The 17,864-nt window shown below is 33.8% G+C and overlaps 1 protein-coding gene across 4 annotated transcripts in view; it reads right to left on the bottom strand.

The window, feature by feature from the left end:
* LOC136043927 (uncharacterized) overlaps positions 1-17,864 on the bottom strand; it is a 141,005-nt gene that overhangs the window by 114,402 nt on the left and 8,739 nt on the right. For 3 of the 4 annotated variants that reach the window (XM_065728996.1, XM_065728988.1, XM_065729005.1), the window contains one exon: positions 12,373-12,661. The exons of the other annotated variant lie outside the window; for it this stretch is intronic. The gene's annotated coding sequence lies outside the window, so the exon portion shown is untranslated. The remainder of the gene's footprint in view (positions 1-12,372; positions 12,662-17,864) is intronic. 4 annotated transcript variants of the gene reach the window in all.

Here is a 17,864-nt window from a genome sequence, read left to right as displayed (position 1 = left end):
GTCCGAAAATTGATAGTAATTGTAACCCGTTTACAAGTTCTCTTCCAAATTTCATATTCTTAAAATTGGAAGATAAGGAGGGGTGAAGTTTTCGTGCCTCTTTTCTTAGCTTTTTTACTTTTCTTAGGTCAACTAACGTTAAATGTGGCTTCCAGTTTTCTGATTTACAATTTGTACTCCGCTTTTGGTAATTTCTTTAGAGATTTCTTCTATAATTGGATTTAAGCGCGTTTTAACTACCTCTTCGTTCTCTAATTTTGCATATATAATTTGCTCAAAGAAATCCCCGATGCCTTGAAAATCGAGATAAAGTTTTTCATTTGTAAAATTTTGTCTATATTTTTCTATGGTTTTGACGAAAGCACTTTTTACATGTTCAGTTTCAGTATTATTTTTCAGATGCAATACTTTTAACGTTAGATGGAAAGAGTTTTGTTTGATTAAGGCTTTTGTTATCATAGGGTTTGTTTCAATTACATGTTTTTGCATTAAGGAAGCATTCATCCTTATCTGAGGGTTTTTAACTTGGATTGCGAGGAAGTAATTCGGTCGAGATTCCATTACTTCAAATCTTTAGACAAGTCCAATTTCTAAAAAAAATTCAATTGGGTTATATTAATAATCATTGGGTGGAGTTAGACATGTTTTCATAGATAATTTTGCGGGATTAGCTGTTTGGTTACTCAGAGGTTTAAAATTTTTGTAAAGTAGACAGTTTTGTTCCACAGTTGATGTCGAAATTATTTTGCACATTGAAAATTGGTCCGCCTAAATATGTTAAAAAATCTTTTGATCTTGGAATATGAGCTGACCAAAAGGTTAATTCAGATATTTGATCTTTATCTTCTGAATTGTCTTCTGCGAACATTAGGTATTTTTGTAAATTTTTAGGTAATTGAAGGCTCCACAGGGTATAATTTATATTTCTTTTCCGCATGAGAAGTCGGACGTGCTTTCTGCACTGTTCTTTTAAAGTTGAAGGTCCCGACACGTTATGGATTATTTTGAAAATTAATATTTTATGGAAAAATAGGGGGTCCCTACAGTTCATTAATTTTTCAAATACGATTATATCTGTTTGAGGCGCTATTTTGGACGCAAAATTGTCATCACATTTGCTACAGGTAAAGATTATTTGTTTCAGTTCATTGTAGTCTGGTTCATAAATGTGGAATTTTCGGCCGTTTCCTATCAAATTACTAGCTGAATAATGGTTCTTGTAGTCTTTATAAATTTTGTTTAGTATGCTTGGTTTTTCCAACAAGATATTTTTATTTCTTTTTATCAATATTGACAAAAATCTGAGAGGCCATATGATTGTATAGCCTCTTTCATTATAGACTCTCGAGAAATTTTCGCTGATCAATGTTACTACTAGAGGGTATTTTTCGAGGGGGATTTTATTAAGTAAGATCGTAAAAGTCCGAGACGCAAGTTGCTGTTTATATTGGAAGTTTTCTCTTCTTATCTTGCGTGTAAATGAACAAAATAACAAGATGAACAAAATTCTTGTTATTAACTTATTAGTGATGCTTACAGGAATATCGAGAAGGAGGTAGAGAGTTTGGTATTGTAATTCTCTTGTTGCTTTCTTAACGGCATTTTTTAAATCTTGGTCTAATAATTGGTGTTCAATATTTGACAAAGTTGGCAAACTTTGTGTTTTACATGGAAACCAAGCTGTTCGGTTTTTCAGGTATCTAGGGGGAGTTTTTATGGTTCTAGTTTTTATATCAAAACTTTCCCCATTCCTCAACCTGGTAAGGTTGGGATAACTTAAGGTTCTTTTTAATGGCATGATATTTCTTTTTCAATTTTTGTTAGTTATAAGCAGGTTAGTAAGTTAATTGGCGGTTACCTTGACACTGGTTTCTTCTAGGATCGCGTATGACGTGTTTATCGATGTATTTATTTCTATTCGCTGCCAACCAAATTTTTCTTTTATTTTAAACAGTTCTTCCTTGTCTACAAATTAGAAAAATTGCATAAAGGGTGAGGAGGAAAAAGGGTAAAAAGGGACCGTCAATTTCATAGTTTTCCGTAATTCTCAAAATTGGGCCACTATTGGCCAGTAAATTGTACTCTTACTTTAACAGGTAGGGGGTTTTAAATGTTAATTGGAAGTCCTTGTCGTTGATTTCGGGGCCGTTTTCCATGTACATTATATATTTCTTTAGGGAAGTGGGAATATGGAGGCTTTGTATGGAATAATTAATGTCCCTTTTCCTTATTATTTGCCGTATTTGCTTCCTGCATACATCTTTTAGACTGAGTTTATTTGAGGTCGTGTGAATTATTTCATAAATCAATTCCTTACGGAAGCATAGCGGGCTAGCTGTGTCTAGGAATTTTTCATACACAATTATGTCTTTATCTGGCAAAATTTTTGATCCAAAATTTTCATCTTTCATGTAGAATTTTATCGTCACATTTCTTAACTCTATATACTGTTCATCATAAATAAAATGGGTTGAATTTTTTACAATTATTGGGTCAAAATTGGCACTGTATCTTAAATAGTGTTCATATATTCCCAACAATATATTTTCATTTTCCACTATTTTGTAATTTACATCTAGTAGTAATTCCAGAAACTTTAAGGGCCATAGTATTTTGAAACCTGATTCTTGTTCTATGTGCCAAAAATTTTCGCGTATTAAAGATGCTATTAAAGGATACGCAACGGGGGGCATTGCTTGGAGTAGGGCTGCGAAGGTGTACGAAGCATTTTTGTGCCTATAATCGTAATCTTTGCTCAATATATCTAGTGAAAATGAGCCGTATAATAGGATGATCATTCCGTGTATGATGAGATCCTCTTTAAAAATAACGGGAACTTGCAATAAAGAACTTAAGGTATTATATTCCAAGTTCCTTATTGCATTAGTTATTGCGGATTCGAAGATTATTTCACGTAATTCATAGTCTATTACCGAGAGGTTTGGTAAACTTTGGGTTTTATTTGAAATCCAAAATTCTGGTCTCGCAAACATCAGGTCTTGGTCGGGTTCTAGGGTGTCGGTATTACTTAAGGTTCTTTGTCGCGGCATTTTCCCGGTTAGTACTAGTCACACGTATAAGCAGGCTAATTATCTAATGAGTAATTACCTTTTTCCGCCTTGAGTCCTTCTGGTGTTTCGTCTAAAAAATTGTAGATTTTGTTTATTGTCTGAATTTTCTTGATTTTAATTTACCTTTATATGCGTCTTTTTTTGCTTCTACCGATTTTTTTCTCTTTAAGAAAATGTTATTTCCCCTTACTGCGTAATCTTGGAACGTTGGATCATACATAAATTTGGCGTAATGTCGGATTTCATCTAAGGGGTGGTGAATTCCTTCGTACTTAATACAATTTTCATTTTCTTCGATCTTATAACAAATTTTCGGTGGTCTACATTTATCAATTAAAAGTAGATCAGTTTGATTTGGGCCCTTGCAAAACCAATAGCTTATATTAAATTTTTGTTGTAGTTTTCTTATTAATAGTTGAAGGCTTGTCAAATTTTTTCCTTTCTTATTTTTATTTGAATATTTTATTTTTACTTCTCCTCTCGCGGGTTGATATTTAGGAGTATTCGCTAATTTTAAGCCAAATCTATATGTATGAGGTTCAAATTTTGTTAAATCGTAATTGAGGTATCATGTTTCAGCATACACCTCTTTACCATTCTCATCCTGAACTAAAATCGCGGCCGCGTATATAATGTTTTCCTTAGCATGGATAATTGAAATAAATTCTGTATCTATAATGGCTTTGGACATATTTTGGTGGTAAGTGGGGTAGTAAATTAAGTTAAAAGGGACTTAATAACTTGGAGATGTTGGAAATGAAAAAAAAGGAATATTTCTTAAATTATGAATTACACTTCAAGTAATAAGCAGAGAAATACGACGTATATGGATTTTTATTCGAATTCGTTCAAACAATGTGTGAATATTATATATTACGGGTTGAATTGGTTGGTCTACCATGAGTTGAAGCAATGAAGAAATAGTAATTGGGAAATCGAATCAGTTCTGTCAACGAACTCAGACGAAGTTCGTAAGCAGCACCGGCTCCAACTACCGATTATTGGCTTACGGGGAATTTGGGTTTGTCAAAATTCAATTTATAGTTTGTTGCAATGTACTTTCATTTGTTTCACTTTATGGCTGGCTGTAACAATGAAGAGGTAGCTTTTAAGGAGTCCTTTAAGGCTGTTTGTGGCCAGGCAAGTTGAAACACGCCAAGCCTTGCCACTACAACCCGCAAGGGCGCCTCGTTTTCTCTATTCAGGTTTCGTGTATAGTAGACTTCTTGTAATTTCGATTGTAATTCTAGTTTCCAAACCTAAATCGTCTGTCTATGCGTAAGCTTTAGCAATATTAATAAGCTTTCTAATTAACGTTTTGTTACAGCTGAGTTATACTTGTGGTAAGATATGTTTACCAAGCTACGGGTTATATTATTAGAGAAATTAAAGTTCAAGAATCAGGAAGTGGCTCGCCTACTTATTTGGCGAAACGTTTAGTCGACGGGGCAGTTCTAATTTTAACCCTTAAGATAATCCTTAACTTTAAAGAATTATTTTAAGAAAAATGTTAATGAAGCAGTTACACTCTTATGATTAATCTTAGCAAAAAAATGTGATTTGGAACTTACTTAGAATAATGAGCACTTTTTGATAAGATAGGCCAATTTTTCACTTGGAGTCTTTCAGACTTCCTGAAAAGTACTTTCTTTTAAGGATGTTTTATTACGGGATGGTTTCTTAGCGTAATTAATTGACAATTAGCAAAAAAAAATGATTATTTTATTTATTTTTTTTCCTTTATTTTATCCAGGACTGATAGATGTTTATTTTTCTTTTATTAATAATCCAATTTATCTGGTTTTTTGACAACTCGGCCTGACCTTGTTGTTACCTTCTCTTCGGTAGACTCGGTTTTTTTCTTTGGCTTCGCTAGCGATATCAAGTCAAACCTTTTATATTGTTTTTTAAGAAATTTTCGACCTTTAATTTGTGCCTTTTTAGCCTGGGCAGTTGCACTCTGTGGTCTTGTTCCTTCCACATCTTTGGGCTCATTTGTGCCTGATTCACTCTCAGTATCTGAGGAACTAGTTGTAGATTTAGTATCTGGTTCTCTTGAAGTAGAAGTTTGAGATCTAGGTGTAGATCCAGCCTGACCTTCGTAAATTTCTTCTCCTCGTGAAGTGGAGGGTTTATTGATTGACTCGTCCTGTTGATCTCTGGGCTCGGGAGAATTGAACGATTCTTGGGAGCTTTGGGAGGATTCAAATGTCTTCTTGGGGTGCCTCCACTGCTTGAAAGCCATGTCTTCCGGGGGGTGAGGAATTGTTTGCATTAAGGTTTCCTTCCAAGATACCCAGTCCTTTGGTTTTGCCTTTGAGACGGTTATATCGTGATACTGTTGCTCATCAGTAGATGGATTAGTATAAAATGTACTCTGTCTAGTCTTAATTGGGTAGTTAATGATATCCATTGCTTCTCTTAATGTTTGTTTTTGGGGTTTTTTGTCCCTTTGTGACTCTATGTCCCCAGGAGTTTGTATAGCCTTATTTAATTCATCATGTAACGACAAAGGTCTATCTATTGGTGAAATAGGTTTCACCAAATTGTCGGGGAAACGTTTTGGGGGGGTAAGGGGTTGACATTTTATCTGGAAAAAATTGTGACTTTGGAGAAATTGTATAGTCCAATTCTTCTGACTCTTCACTGGAAGATGAGTCGCTTTTTTTCCGTCTCCGCGTGACGGGGGTACTTTTGGTGGGGGGGGGGGGGTAACCATATTTATCATGGTTAGAAATTCATTAAATTTTTCTTCATCACTACTGTTTTCAAAATACCCTTGTTTAAAATTAAAAGGTTTAAGCTCACCTAGTCTAGAGCGAGGTGGTTCATTTTCGTCCTCTGAGGTATTTGATGTTGAAAGTTCAGGGGTCCATGTTTCTGTGAATTTTGCCCTTTTTATACGACTAACATGGGTTTTATAGATTTTTCCTGTTTTTGGTTTTAATAGTTTAAATGCAACATTATTATCATACCTCTTAATTATTCTTAACGGTCCTAGGTATCGGTCCGAAAGTTTCTTGCCGTCCGATTTGTTTTCATTTTTTAAGTAAACGCAATCTCCTATTTGGAAATCGAGTTTACCTTTGAATAGGAATATTTTTTGCTTCTTGCTTTCTTTTTGATCTTTCTATTTCTTGTTTTACAAGTTTATAAGTTTTCCTCATTCTATTGATAAATTCCTGTTTATAATCTTGAGAATCATTATAAAATTGTCGTGACTCTATAATTTCATTATAAGGGATTCTAAAGTCTCGTCCGAATAATATGTAGAATGGGTTATCACGGATGACATGGGAATAAGCTGTATTAATTTAATTTGTTAAATAAGGTAAGGTTTCGTGCCAATCCCAGCAATTTTCTTTCGTATAAATACTTAACATATTAGAGAATAGTTTGTGTCTGTTCTCGATTTTCCCATTGGCCTGTGGATGATAGGGGGTCGATACCAATTTATTTATTTGAAGGAAAGACATTAAATCCTTGGTTACTTTCGATACAAAATTAGGGCCATTGTCGCTCAATACTGTATTAGGAATACCGAAATTAAGAAATATTTTGGCAAGGGCTTTCGAAGTCGCATAAGCGCTTTGATTTTTTAATGGTTTAGCAAATGTGAAACCGGAAAAATGATCAATCACTGACAGTACACAGGTGTGTCCTTCATTAGACGTGGGTAGTCCTCCACTTGTACCATATAAATCAAAAGAAACTATGTCAAATGGAAACCGGGCCGTAAGCGTTCTTCCTATCGTTGGATTCGGGTAGACTTGGGGATTTTTTCTTAAATTACAGGTTTCACAATTATTAACATAATTCTTTAACTTTGTTAAGGCTGAAGTAACGAAAAAGTATTATTTTAATCTATGGAATGTCTTATCTATTCCCAAATGACCTCCTACTTCAGAATAAAAAAATTCAAAAGCGGGTTTTTCCAAAATTTGGGGTAAAACTTGTATAATGGAAGTTTGATTTCTTTTATCGCTATCTGTCATTATCCTATATAGTATTTTTTCGTCGAAATCATAATAATAGTTATCAATTTCTTTTTTAAAAGATTTCATTTCATCAGGTAACTCTTTATCATATAAGAAATATTCAATTAGAGCGGCACAAGTATTATCTTTCTTTTGATATATTTTTATAGAATTCAAGGAAAGTGGGCTGTTTTTCTGTTCCTTCTCAACCGAATTATTCTCAACCGATTTCATTTTTAAACACTTCTTTCTTGGAACGTACTTTGCTTTTATTGTGTTGACTTCTTCGTTTTCATTTTCTACTGGGGTATTGTCTGGAAACCTACTTAGATAGTCACATGGGGCATTTTGTTTTCCCTTAAGATGTTCAAATTCATAATCTAAGTCTTGGATTTTCAAAATCCATCTCGCGAGTATTCCCGTTGGCTATTTGAAAGTTTGCAAATACTGCAGGCTTTTGTGGTCCGAACGCAGTTTAAATTTTCTGCCTACCAAATAATGTCTGAACTTGTCCAAATGGTGGATAATCGATAATAATTCAAGCTGTGTAGCAGAATAATTACTTTCTCCAGAAGTCAGGGTGCGAGAAGCGTACGCTATTACTCTTTCTTCCCCATTTATTATTCGGGAGATGATCGCCCTAATTCCCTTGTTTGAGGCATCCGTTGTAACAACGAATTTTCCTGTTTGGAAGTCGGGTAGAGATAAAATAGGTTCTGAGGTTAGAGCCTTTTTTAAATGATCTAATGCATTCTGAGCTGTATTAGACCACACAATTTTTTGTGGGTTGCCTCTCGTGAGGTCCGTTAAAGGTTTTGCAACTTGTGCGTAATTTCTAATAAATTTTCGGAAATAGCTCATTAATCCTAAGATTCCTCGTAATTGTTTAATTGTTTGGGGGGGCTTTATATTTTTAACGGATTTTATTTTTTCATTGTCTGGGGAAATTTGTCCTTGCGTTACAACTACTCCTAAAAATTTTAGTTTTGTTTGAAAAAGATTTACTTTTTCCGGTCTACATTTTAAATTGCCTTCTCTAAATTTCTCAAACACTTTTGTTAGGGTCACCAAATGGTCCTCCGCGTCTTTGTCCATAGCTATGACGTCATCAACAAAATGAATCATGTTATTTAGGCCTCTTAGTAAATGAAGGAGGGGTCTACACAATGCACTTGAACTAGTTTTTAGTCCAAATGGTACTCTTAAGTATTCATAAGAACCACATTCTGAAGTTGAAAAAGCTGTTTTAAAAATATCGGCCCCTTTTATTTTTACTTGATGATAACCTTGTGTCAAATCTAGGGAAGTAAATATTTTATTTTTATTTGATATTGAATCTAGAATTTCGTCTATTCTAGGTAGGGGAAATTTGTCGCTTACTACCTGTTTATTTAAAGCTCTATAATCAGCCACTAATCTAAGGTCATTATTCTTTTTCGGGACTAAAATAACGGGGGCAGAGTATGAGCTTATGCTTGGCCTTATGATTCGATTTTTTTCGAGTTCATGTATTTTGTTTATTAGCCATTCCTTATGTTTATAAGGAATTCTGTATGGTTGTTTTGCAAGTGGCGGCCCCGTGGTTTGTATTGCTCATAAAATGTTCATAAAATGGGGTAAGTCCTATGTCATCTTCAGATGTCGAAAAGACATCTCTATATTCCCATAATAAGTCGCATAATTTTTGTTTTAATGACACATCGGTTATGTGACTTAGTTCGAATTTTTCAAGAAATTGAGATCGCGTTAGTGGGTATTCTTTGTCAACGTGAACATTAATATTATTCACGAAGTTTTTTTTCCAAATTTTTCCAATTATTTATATCGGATTCCGATACTACTTGTATCTCTACTAAACATGTACCTTTACTTAGGGTAATTAGGTCGTTTTCGTGGGTGTTCGTTACCCAAATGTAACCTTCTCCCTTTTCGTAATTTATAATTTGTTCTTCACAAACTACATATTTCGGGAGATCTTCCGACGGCGATGCTACCCAAATTTCATTTTTATCATTAACTGGTTCTAAGATTTGTGGTATTTGGACCCTCTGCATTGATTTAGGGGGAATTTTTGTTTTACGAACTACAAATCCATAATATTTTTCGTTATTTTCTTCTTTTATTGAATTTAGAAGATTCTCCGCTGGTTTTTTTCCTGGAGTTTCTATTTTTTCAAGTTTTTTCCATAAATAAGAAATTTCTTGAATTTGTTTGTTTCTATACTCTTTCATGTTGCCTATATTCTCCCTTACTTTGTTCGCTTGTATGTTATTTATTATTGATATGGTGTCCGTCGGGTAGATAAACTTTGAATTTGCTACATCTAATAATATTTTATTTGATTTTAAAAAATTTGCGCCTATTATCCCTTCGTATGGAAAATTCTTACAAACTATAAATCGAGTATAGAAATTTCTGTTATCCTTGCGCAAGGCGAGGTACACAGTGCCTTTCACATCCAGGTCGTGTCCGGTTACACTTGATAAATTGGGACAGATATTGCTCATTCGTCGTTTAATATAGTTTGGTAATTTATTAAATACGGATGTATTTATTACATTTACGGTTGCTCCTGAATCTATAAGGGCTGAGAAATAAATATTCCCTGCGTTAAAATTCTCAAATACTGGTAACATATTATTATTATTTGCACTTAAGAATGGTATTATTACTGGAGGGGACCTATAAATTATCTTGCCACCAAATTTTGGTCCTACGAATTTTGGGGGCTTATATCGTTTCCCTGGGATTTCCAGATGTTAGATGTAGAACTTTCATTTGTTCTGTTTCGGGTTCCTTGGTTATTACTTGAGATGGAGCTATTATATGGCTGCCGTCGGCTGATGTAACTTCCTCTTGTATTTCTGTTCCAACTATTATTGGTTTGATTTGTCCTTCCACGATACCCTCCTTGATATTGATACGTATTGCGTTGGAAATTTTGATTTTGGGTTGGATAATTATTTCTTGCTACAAAGGTGTTCCCTCGATTGCCTCTAGGGGCGTACCCACTATTGTTTGTCCCCCTGGACAAACGGTTACCCGTTCCTCTAATATTTGGGCGATAATTATTGTTTGCGAAACAATTTCTTGCGATATGTCCTAACCGGTTACAGGTGTAGCATTTTAATGGTTCATTGTTAGTTTGTGCCCTTAATTGATTATTGGGGGCAAAACGTACTTGTCTTGGAGGTGTGGTGGTTCGAATTTAATTTCGAACAGGTTTGGGCGATGATTCTCGGGAGAAAAATCGCAGAGAGGAATCTCTTGACTTTATCGGGGCTTTGTTTTCTATAGCCTTTATTGACAGTTTTTGATGCTGCAGGACAATCGAATCAATTTCTACGGCTCTTTCTATTTCCTGAACTGCTAGTTCTAGGTTATCAATATTTTTAGCTATCAAAACGCGGTATAACTTTGGGTTGAGTCCCTGTTTAAATGCATTTAGTATGATTTTTTCATATAATTCCCCTTCTCCTGGACCGTATCGCGCTTCTGTTGCGATTCTAACCTTATGCAAGTACTCACGAACGTTTTGGGTCTGTTCGAAAGTAACTAGGCCATGTTTCAGTTTATTCAATGAACTTGTGTCAATGAATCTTTTCTGGAAGGCCTGTTGCAATAATTCTATTGAGTTGATTGTTGAGGTTTCTTCTGTACCTATCGTGTTTTCGATTTCTTTTAGGAATGTTAGCGCCTGTCCTTTCAGTCTTAAAAGTAACATATTTTTTAATACTTTTAGGTCAATTTTTGTCATTTCCACAAATTGTCCTAAATGGATGTTGAATTGATCATTGTCCGTATCTCCTTCATATTCTGGTAATGATTTTGCAATTTCTACCGAAGTTGCAATAATTTGTTGCGCTTTTAATATTTCATCTTGTTCCTGGTCCATATTTATTGTAGTCTTTTTTTTAAGTATGTGGTATAAAATAATCTCAAAATTTTTTAATTTTATTACTGTTTTATTTTAATTTTTAAAGATTTTGATTATTATTTGAATGGGGTATACCTATATATAAAAAAATACAAAAATATAAATAAAATCGCACTGCACCTAAAAATTCAAAAAGCGAGGTAAAATTGCACTGCACTTAAAAATCAAAAAATAAAATGTAAATAATCATACTTGTCTATGTTAGTAGGCATTTATTGCGTAGGTACTTTCAGTTCCTTTTGCTGCTTTCTTTTCCCGACCGCGCCAAATGTTATATTAAATTAATAAGTTTGGGGTGTGATTTTATCTTAAGGGGGGTTTGCGTTGAGGTGCTTGGGACTTTTCTAAGTCTTAATAGCTTAACGTGGATATAAGAGCTAAATTATTAATAAAATAAAAAGGCTTCGTATATAATCCCCAGTAACCTGGGAGACAGAACCATCTCAGTGTTGTTCGAGGTCTCCTGAAGCAAGTATAGATTCCCTTGGGACCGTACCTGAAGGCTAGAGGAACTGTACCTGATGCCCTAATACATAGACAGACGATGATTAAATACAATAAGGTTTATTTACTTACAATATACAACTATTGACAAAATAGCTTCAATGACTTATTGCATGAAAAGGTGAACATGAGCAATTGATCTAATGCATTTGAATCTCTCCTTAAAACTAACTATTCGCCCTTGCGTTGGGCTCATATATCCAACGCGCGATTTCTCTAAAAAACACTCGCCAGACAGGCTTGGTGACCTGTGGAAGTTGACCTCCACTACTATTGGTAATATTTAATCATGTGACTAGTCTTGCATCCAAAAGTTGTTTTTATGGCAAGGATTTCCCTTTTGGTTTTGAGTTGAAAAACCCAGGGGTCAGAATAACTGGTTACTTAACTTGTTAAGTAACATTTAACTTATCTAAATGCACGTAGTCCAACTGCGTTGGACTATGCAGACTGTTAAATTTAGCAACTGTTAAATTCTAAATGATTTTATTCAAACCTTTTTCTAATTGAAATTTACTAAAGGGGTGTGACTGAGAAATTTAGTCCTGAATTTAAGAGTTCCTAGAAGAGTATGGATGAGAGATTTGGTCCTATATTTGAGGATTTCTAAGGGGGTGTGAATGAGGGATTTGGTCCTGAATTTTATAGAGGGGAGGGGGCTGGTCTATATGTTACACTTGCCCCACTGCCCAGAGGGCTTATGGATTAATACAGTACACTCTATAGGTAATCTACCAGTAAACAAGCCCATTTTACTCATTTTTAGTTTGTCCCATGGACGAGGAGGGTCAACCGGAAATAGATGCACTTCTATAATTAGCAATTCTAAGTGCTCTAAACATTTACCCCAAGATAGCATAAAGCAGCAAAACTATAATTTTACCAGGTAAGCAACTTGTTGTTGCTGATAAGACAATATATATGAGCAATCGAACACGCTCTTGGCAAAACTACTACACTACTTTACAAAATAACACACTTCTTTTGAAAAATTTAAAGTATTTGCGTAAATTTTTTTTTCCAATACCTCTCCCGTATCCTGTCAATAAAAGGACTAGGATAGAACTTCTTAAACCGTTATTTGTGTTTCTTCATGCTGCATTGTGGACCGCAGTTATAAAACCAATAATCTCTAGAAGAATAATGCTTTCTATACCAAGATTCTTCATAACCTAGAAAAAATAAAAGCAAAAAAACTAAGCGTTAATTTACAGAGAATTAGGACGACCAACCTGTCATTCTTTACAACAAAATACTTTTTTGAAGTTAGAACACGTTAGTGTTGAGATTAATGTTAGCATCAACTGCTCTTATTAATAAAAATCAACACTTACTTCCAATTCGAATGCTGTATATACACAGATTTGGATTGAAAATAGGTTCTGGGAGCTTTAAACTCTGTTGTCCTTTATAGTTTCCATTTTATTAAGCTTAAAAATAATTTTGATGTTTATGTTTCAAGTTTATATAAGTAGATGCAATGGCTTCACAAAATTCATTTTATAAGAACTTTCCTAGTTTTGCATGAGCTTTCAAAAAGTATGTCACAAAAACCACAGCATAGTCATATAATTTAAATTAAACTACTCAGCCATGAATAGATCAAGAATCAAGGTTATCCAGTATCGAAAACACAAGTTTTCCTAACACAAGCGTACTCTTAAACTGAACATTCAAAAATATAACTCCAATCCAACATCTGCATTGAACCGTCAAGCCCTTTCTGAGCAACTTCCCTATACAAGGTAAATTTGGCCAATAGTCAAAGGTCATAAATGATCACTATCTTCAGAGGCCTCTCTCCAAGCCAATGTCTTGAAGAATTCTACGTCCTCTGTAATTGATTAAGGTCAATGTATCAGGGTTGCTTACACATACACGTGGCTTCACCCCTTAGTGTTAGGTCATCTTGATCAAATAGCCCTTTTTATTTGTTAAACACAACATTTATGGTTATCAGCCCTACTCTACTGGTTGTTGACATCCACAAATTACTACGCTCAACTTTTTGTTTTACCGATTTGCTAGCATTTTCCATAAAACATTGTAGCTTCAAATTGCAGCTATTCTGACCTAGTTACTCGAATGGAAGATTTTGCACAGCGTTTGCCTGTAAAAATCTGGGGGAGAGATGAAACCTGAAGAGTACGTTTTATGACAACTATTTTTCAATATTTTAGCAGGGGCATTTAGGACCACCTTGTCACTGTCATCAATAAATTGATATTTCGAATAGTTCATATTTCGAATATCCAAATGGAAACTAAATGTATAGAGTTGGGAGCCTGTATTTTTTTTAAACAAGTGGGTAATATCCAAAAATGATTTAAAAAGAAATTAAAAAAAAAATACTAAGAAATTAGTTACTTTTGACTAGTGCTTTCATGAAAACACTGACATTTTGCTAAAATCTGTCTAATTTTACTTGTCATTGTACACAAAATTCGTAGGAGAACTAAATGAATGAAAATGGTAACCGATTGCTCCGTCCAAAAGAAAGGTAGTACTTTTTAAAAAGGCTATAAAATACGAACTGAATTTTTAGAAATTAGTTGCGAATTAATTACTTTCAGCAAAAATTTATAGTCGTCCTCCTGCTACTTCAATAAAAGTATTACCTTTTTGTCATTTCATTTCTATGTCATTTTAATTCTTGTCATTTCTTTCAGCGTCAATCAGATAAATAGATAAATAGATTTATTTTCCATATGATAGCAAAATACATACACAAACATAGAAACAAAACAATTTTTACGAGTCTTATGAAGGTGCCAAACAAGTGGCATTCTCGAGCCGAATCAGGAAAGGTGTTCCATGTCAAATGCTACTGGGCTGAAGAAACGCGAAAGACGCACAGGAAAGAATATTAAGTTATTCAATATCAATAACAGTTTATTTGCCAAACGATTTACATCCTGGATAAGATTTAAAGTTTTATCGTATTTGAAGTATTTGAAAGCGGTCTGAGAAAACAAGAGAAAGTAGACATCTATATTGCTTGACAACAAGAAACATAAGCTGTGAAATAGGATTCTTAGGATTGGTCCAGGAAAAATGTGTTTGAGTTATCTTACAACACCGAAGTTTCTGCATACCTTAATTTTAATCAAATCAATATAGTGTTTAAAAAATACATTTTTATCTAGGAGGATACCTAGGGAATGGGCATAGCCATCCTTTGGTCTGCTAATAAAGCCTTTGGATATATGAACTTCAGATAATTGAGGACGTGCCTGACATATACGAGAAAAACCAAAAAATCCGTTTTAGAAATATTTAAGGCAAGACAGTTTGCATCAAACCAAACTGAAATTCTCTTGAAGAGGTCCACTATCTTTGTACAAACCTAATCCTCTGTTCTCGCAAAAATAATAAGGGTGTTATCATCAGAAAAAGTAACAAGAGAACCCAAGGTATGCAAACTATGGTTATGGGTGCGGGAGAATCTTGACAACATAGACGACAGCAATAAAGAGCATTTTTATTTCGAACAGCAAAAATTAGGTAATTTACAAAAATTGAAACATTAATGGCCCTATAATTGACCCTTGAAGCACCCCTTGGGTGCGTTTCTTTACTTGTCCAATGGGATTTTTACTAATCGAGGTTTAACCCCTAAAAGATAGCAACAAATACTTGTCTGGCCACGTGTTACTGAAAACGGCAAGATTAATTGCGAATAATAACAACATTGGTCACGTGTAATTATTATTTTAATGCTATGTGAAGTTTTGACAAGGAAGAGGCTAGGACTTTGGGCCTGTTTCAAATTTTACAGGCAAATACAGCTTCAGCAATTATTTCAGAGCTGGGTAGCCTAATACAATTTGTGTGGCCAGAAGTTTAATTGTAAGATTTCAAATTGTGGTTGTCATTTGCCTTTTTAAGTCATTCCATTCAAGATGCTTTGGATATTTTTTATTGTGATAAATTGTCTTAATGCTCTGAAAAGGGAAAATTATTTCAATTGCATAGGATAGGAAAATTTTGGTAGGGTAATTAGTTCAAAGTCCTAAATTAGCCAGGGAAGTGCTTTTTTTTCACTAAAAAATCACCACGTTCTTTGAACTCCAATTATATAGCACTGTTGTTGGCCCCCTTGATCCAGTTCCTGATTGTCATTTACACTAAATTTCACTTTTTCTGTTACCTATTTATGTTTGCACCAGTTTTACCATTGGGTAAAACTGGTACAAACAGTATTACTGGCTTTCATATAATTTGAATATACCACTTGATGCCTTTTGTAATGCTGTTTACAAATATAATAATTGCTTCTACCGCAATTTCATATTTAAGCACTTTTTGACCTCTTAAAAATGACCTATATATGGGGTCATTACAAATCTGTAATAGTTTAGAAACAAATTTGGGCTATATATTTGCACATCAGGGGGTGGGGTAAAGTGTAGCAGATATTAAATATGTAAACTAACCATTGCTTGAATTTTTTTGTGTGTGCTGTTGCACTGGTGATTTCTCTTTTCATTAAAATTTGATGTGCACAAACACATTAAAAAAAAAACAGCAATGGTTAGTCTACGTATATAATATATGCTATGCTTTACCCCCACCCCCCTGATGTGCAAATATATAGCCCAAATTTGTTTCTAAACTATTACAGATTTGTAATGACTCCATTAATAGGTCATTTTTAAGAGGTCAAGAGGTGAAAAAGTGCTTAAATCTGAATTTGCAGTAGAAGAAATTATTATATTTGTAAAGAGCATATAAGAAGGCATCAAGTGGTATATTCACTTTATATGAAAGCCAGTAATACTGTTTGCACCAGTTTTACCCTTGTTTCTTGTTAATATTACTAAGGGGTCATAGTTAAGCACTAGAGAAGTCATTGTTAAGTAACATGTGCTTATGTATATATAGCTTTTTGCTACTTATTCTTCTTTGGTTATATAATGCTTGATGTGGTATAAGCCAAGAGAAGGACCTGTAGACCTATTGAAGAAAACCTGTTAAAAAAAGATGATTCTTTGTAATTTACATAATAATTATAGCTTTCTACATGCAGCCCTGCTCTACTTTAGCCCCAACCCTGCTAATATGGAAATCTATAGCTGAAATTACATATTTTCTATTGATTCTGCCAATCTATCCCTCAACCCTTGTACCTGTTAATTGAGGCAACTGTGGCAAAACAAGAACTGGAAAAACAAGTAACAGGTGGCAGAAAACATTGGAAATATATAATTTGGGCTATATGTTTGCAAATTAGGCATGTTAGAGGTGAATTTCTTGTTGTTCATATTTTGATTTAAAAATAAAATGAATATACCACTTGATGCCTTTTTGTATGTTCTTTACAAATATAATAATTGCTTATTTTGCTAGTTCAAGTTTAAGCACTTTTTGACCTTACTTAACCTAACAAATTTTGGCAGTGAAAAACATACATTATTTTGTCAAAAATGACCAAAAATACATACCTTAATTGAAAATTTGGCATCAAAGAAGAAGAAATACAGCATAATATTGTAAAATTTATTAATCCAACTTAATTGTGGAAAATCAGTGCTCATAGATTATACAACATGTAAAAAAATGGATTAATAATGAAACAGTAAGTTTGAGACAAATGTTTTAAGCTTTCTTATACCCAAAAACTATTTGAGTATACTTTGGTCATTTTCAAGAGCTCAAAAACTTGTACTTGAGGCACTTATTATGTTTGTAAAAAATAAAAAAGGGCATCAAGGAGTATGTTCACTTTATTTGTAAATCAAACATATGAACAACAAAAAATTTACCAATTATTAGTATAGCTGCACAATTTTCCCCTGGGTATGTAGGCTTAGTGGAAGGTCACTTATACCTGATCATGTCCCTAATGTTTTTACTTGGTTGAAAAAAAATCCAAAGAAAGTTCCTATTGAAAAGGAAAGAGATCAAAAGTGAGATTGAATTTGTCATAGCTTGGAGGTTTGTCCCTTCAGTCTGTTTAAAGAAAACAGATTCATAATTGAAGCTTTGTTCATTTCAATCTTAGGGATAATCTACATTTGTTACACTTAATTAAATGGTTGTAAAGGGATACTTTTATTTATTTGTCTTGTTTGTTTTCTACATAATTTTTTAATCTTTAAATTGATATACATTTCTTACAAATTAATTAGTCATATCATAGTTCCACTTGCAAGTTTTGACCTACTTTGTAACCCTGGTCTCAAAATTGCATATAAATTTATTGAAGCTAGGAAACATAGAAATCCTCTCTGTTTAAAAGAAAATGGATGGACATAGGTAGGTTTTAATACACTAAAGTCCTAGGGCCATGGAAATTAAAAAAAAAACAATGAAGATTAACTTTAAAATTCTGGACATGACATAAATATGACATTCACAAAGAAAAACCATTCA

Source organism: Artemia franciscana, chromosome 1 (assembly GCF_032884065.1).
Source record: "Artemia franciscana chromosome 1, ASM3288406v1, whole genome shotgun sequence".
Classification (NCBI taxonomy): Eukaryota; Metazoa; Arthropoda; class Branchiopoda; order Anostraca; family Artemiidae; genus Artemia; species Artemia franciscana.
This window is presented reverse-complemented; position numbering and strand designations above follow the sequence as displayed.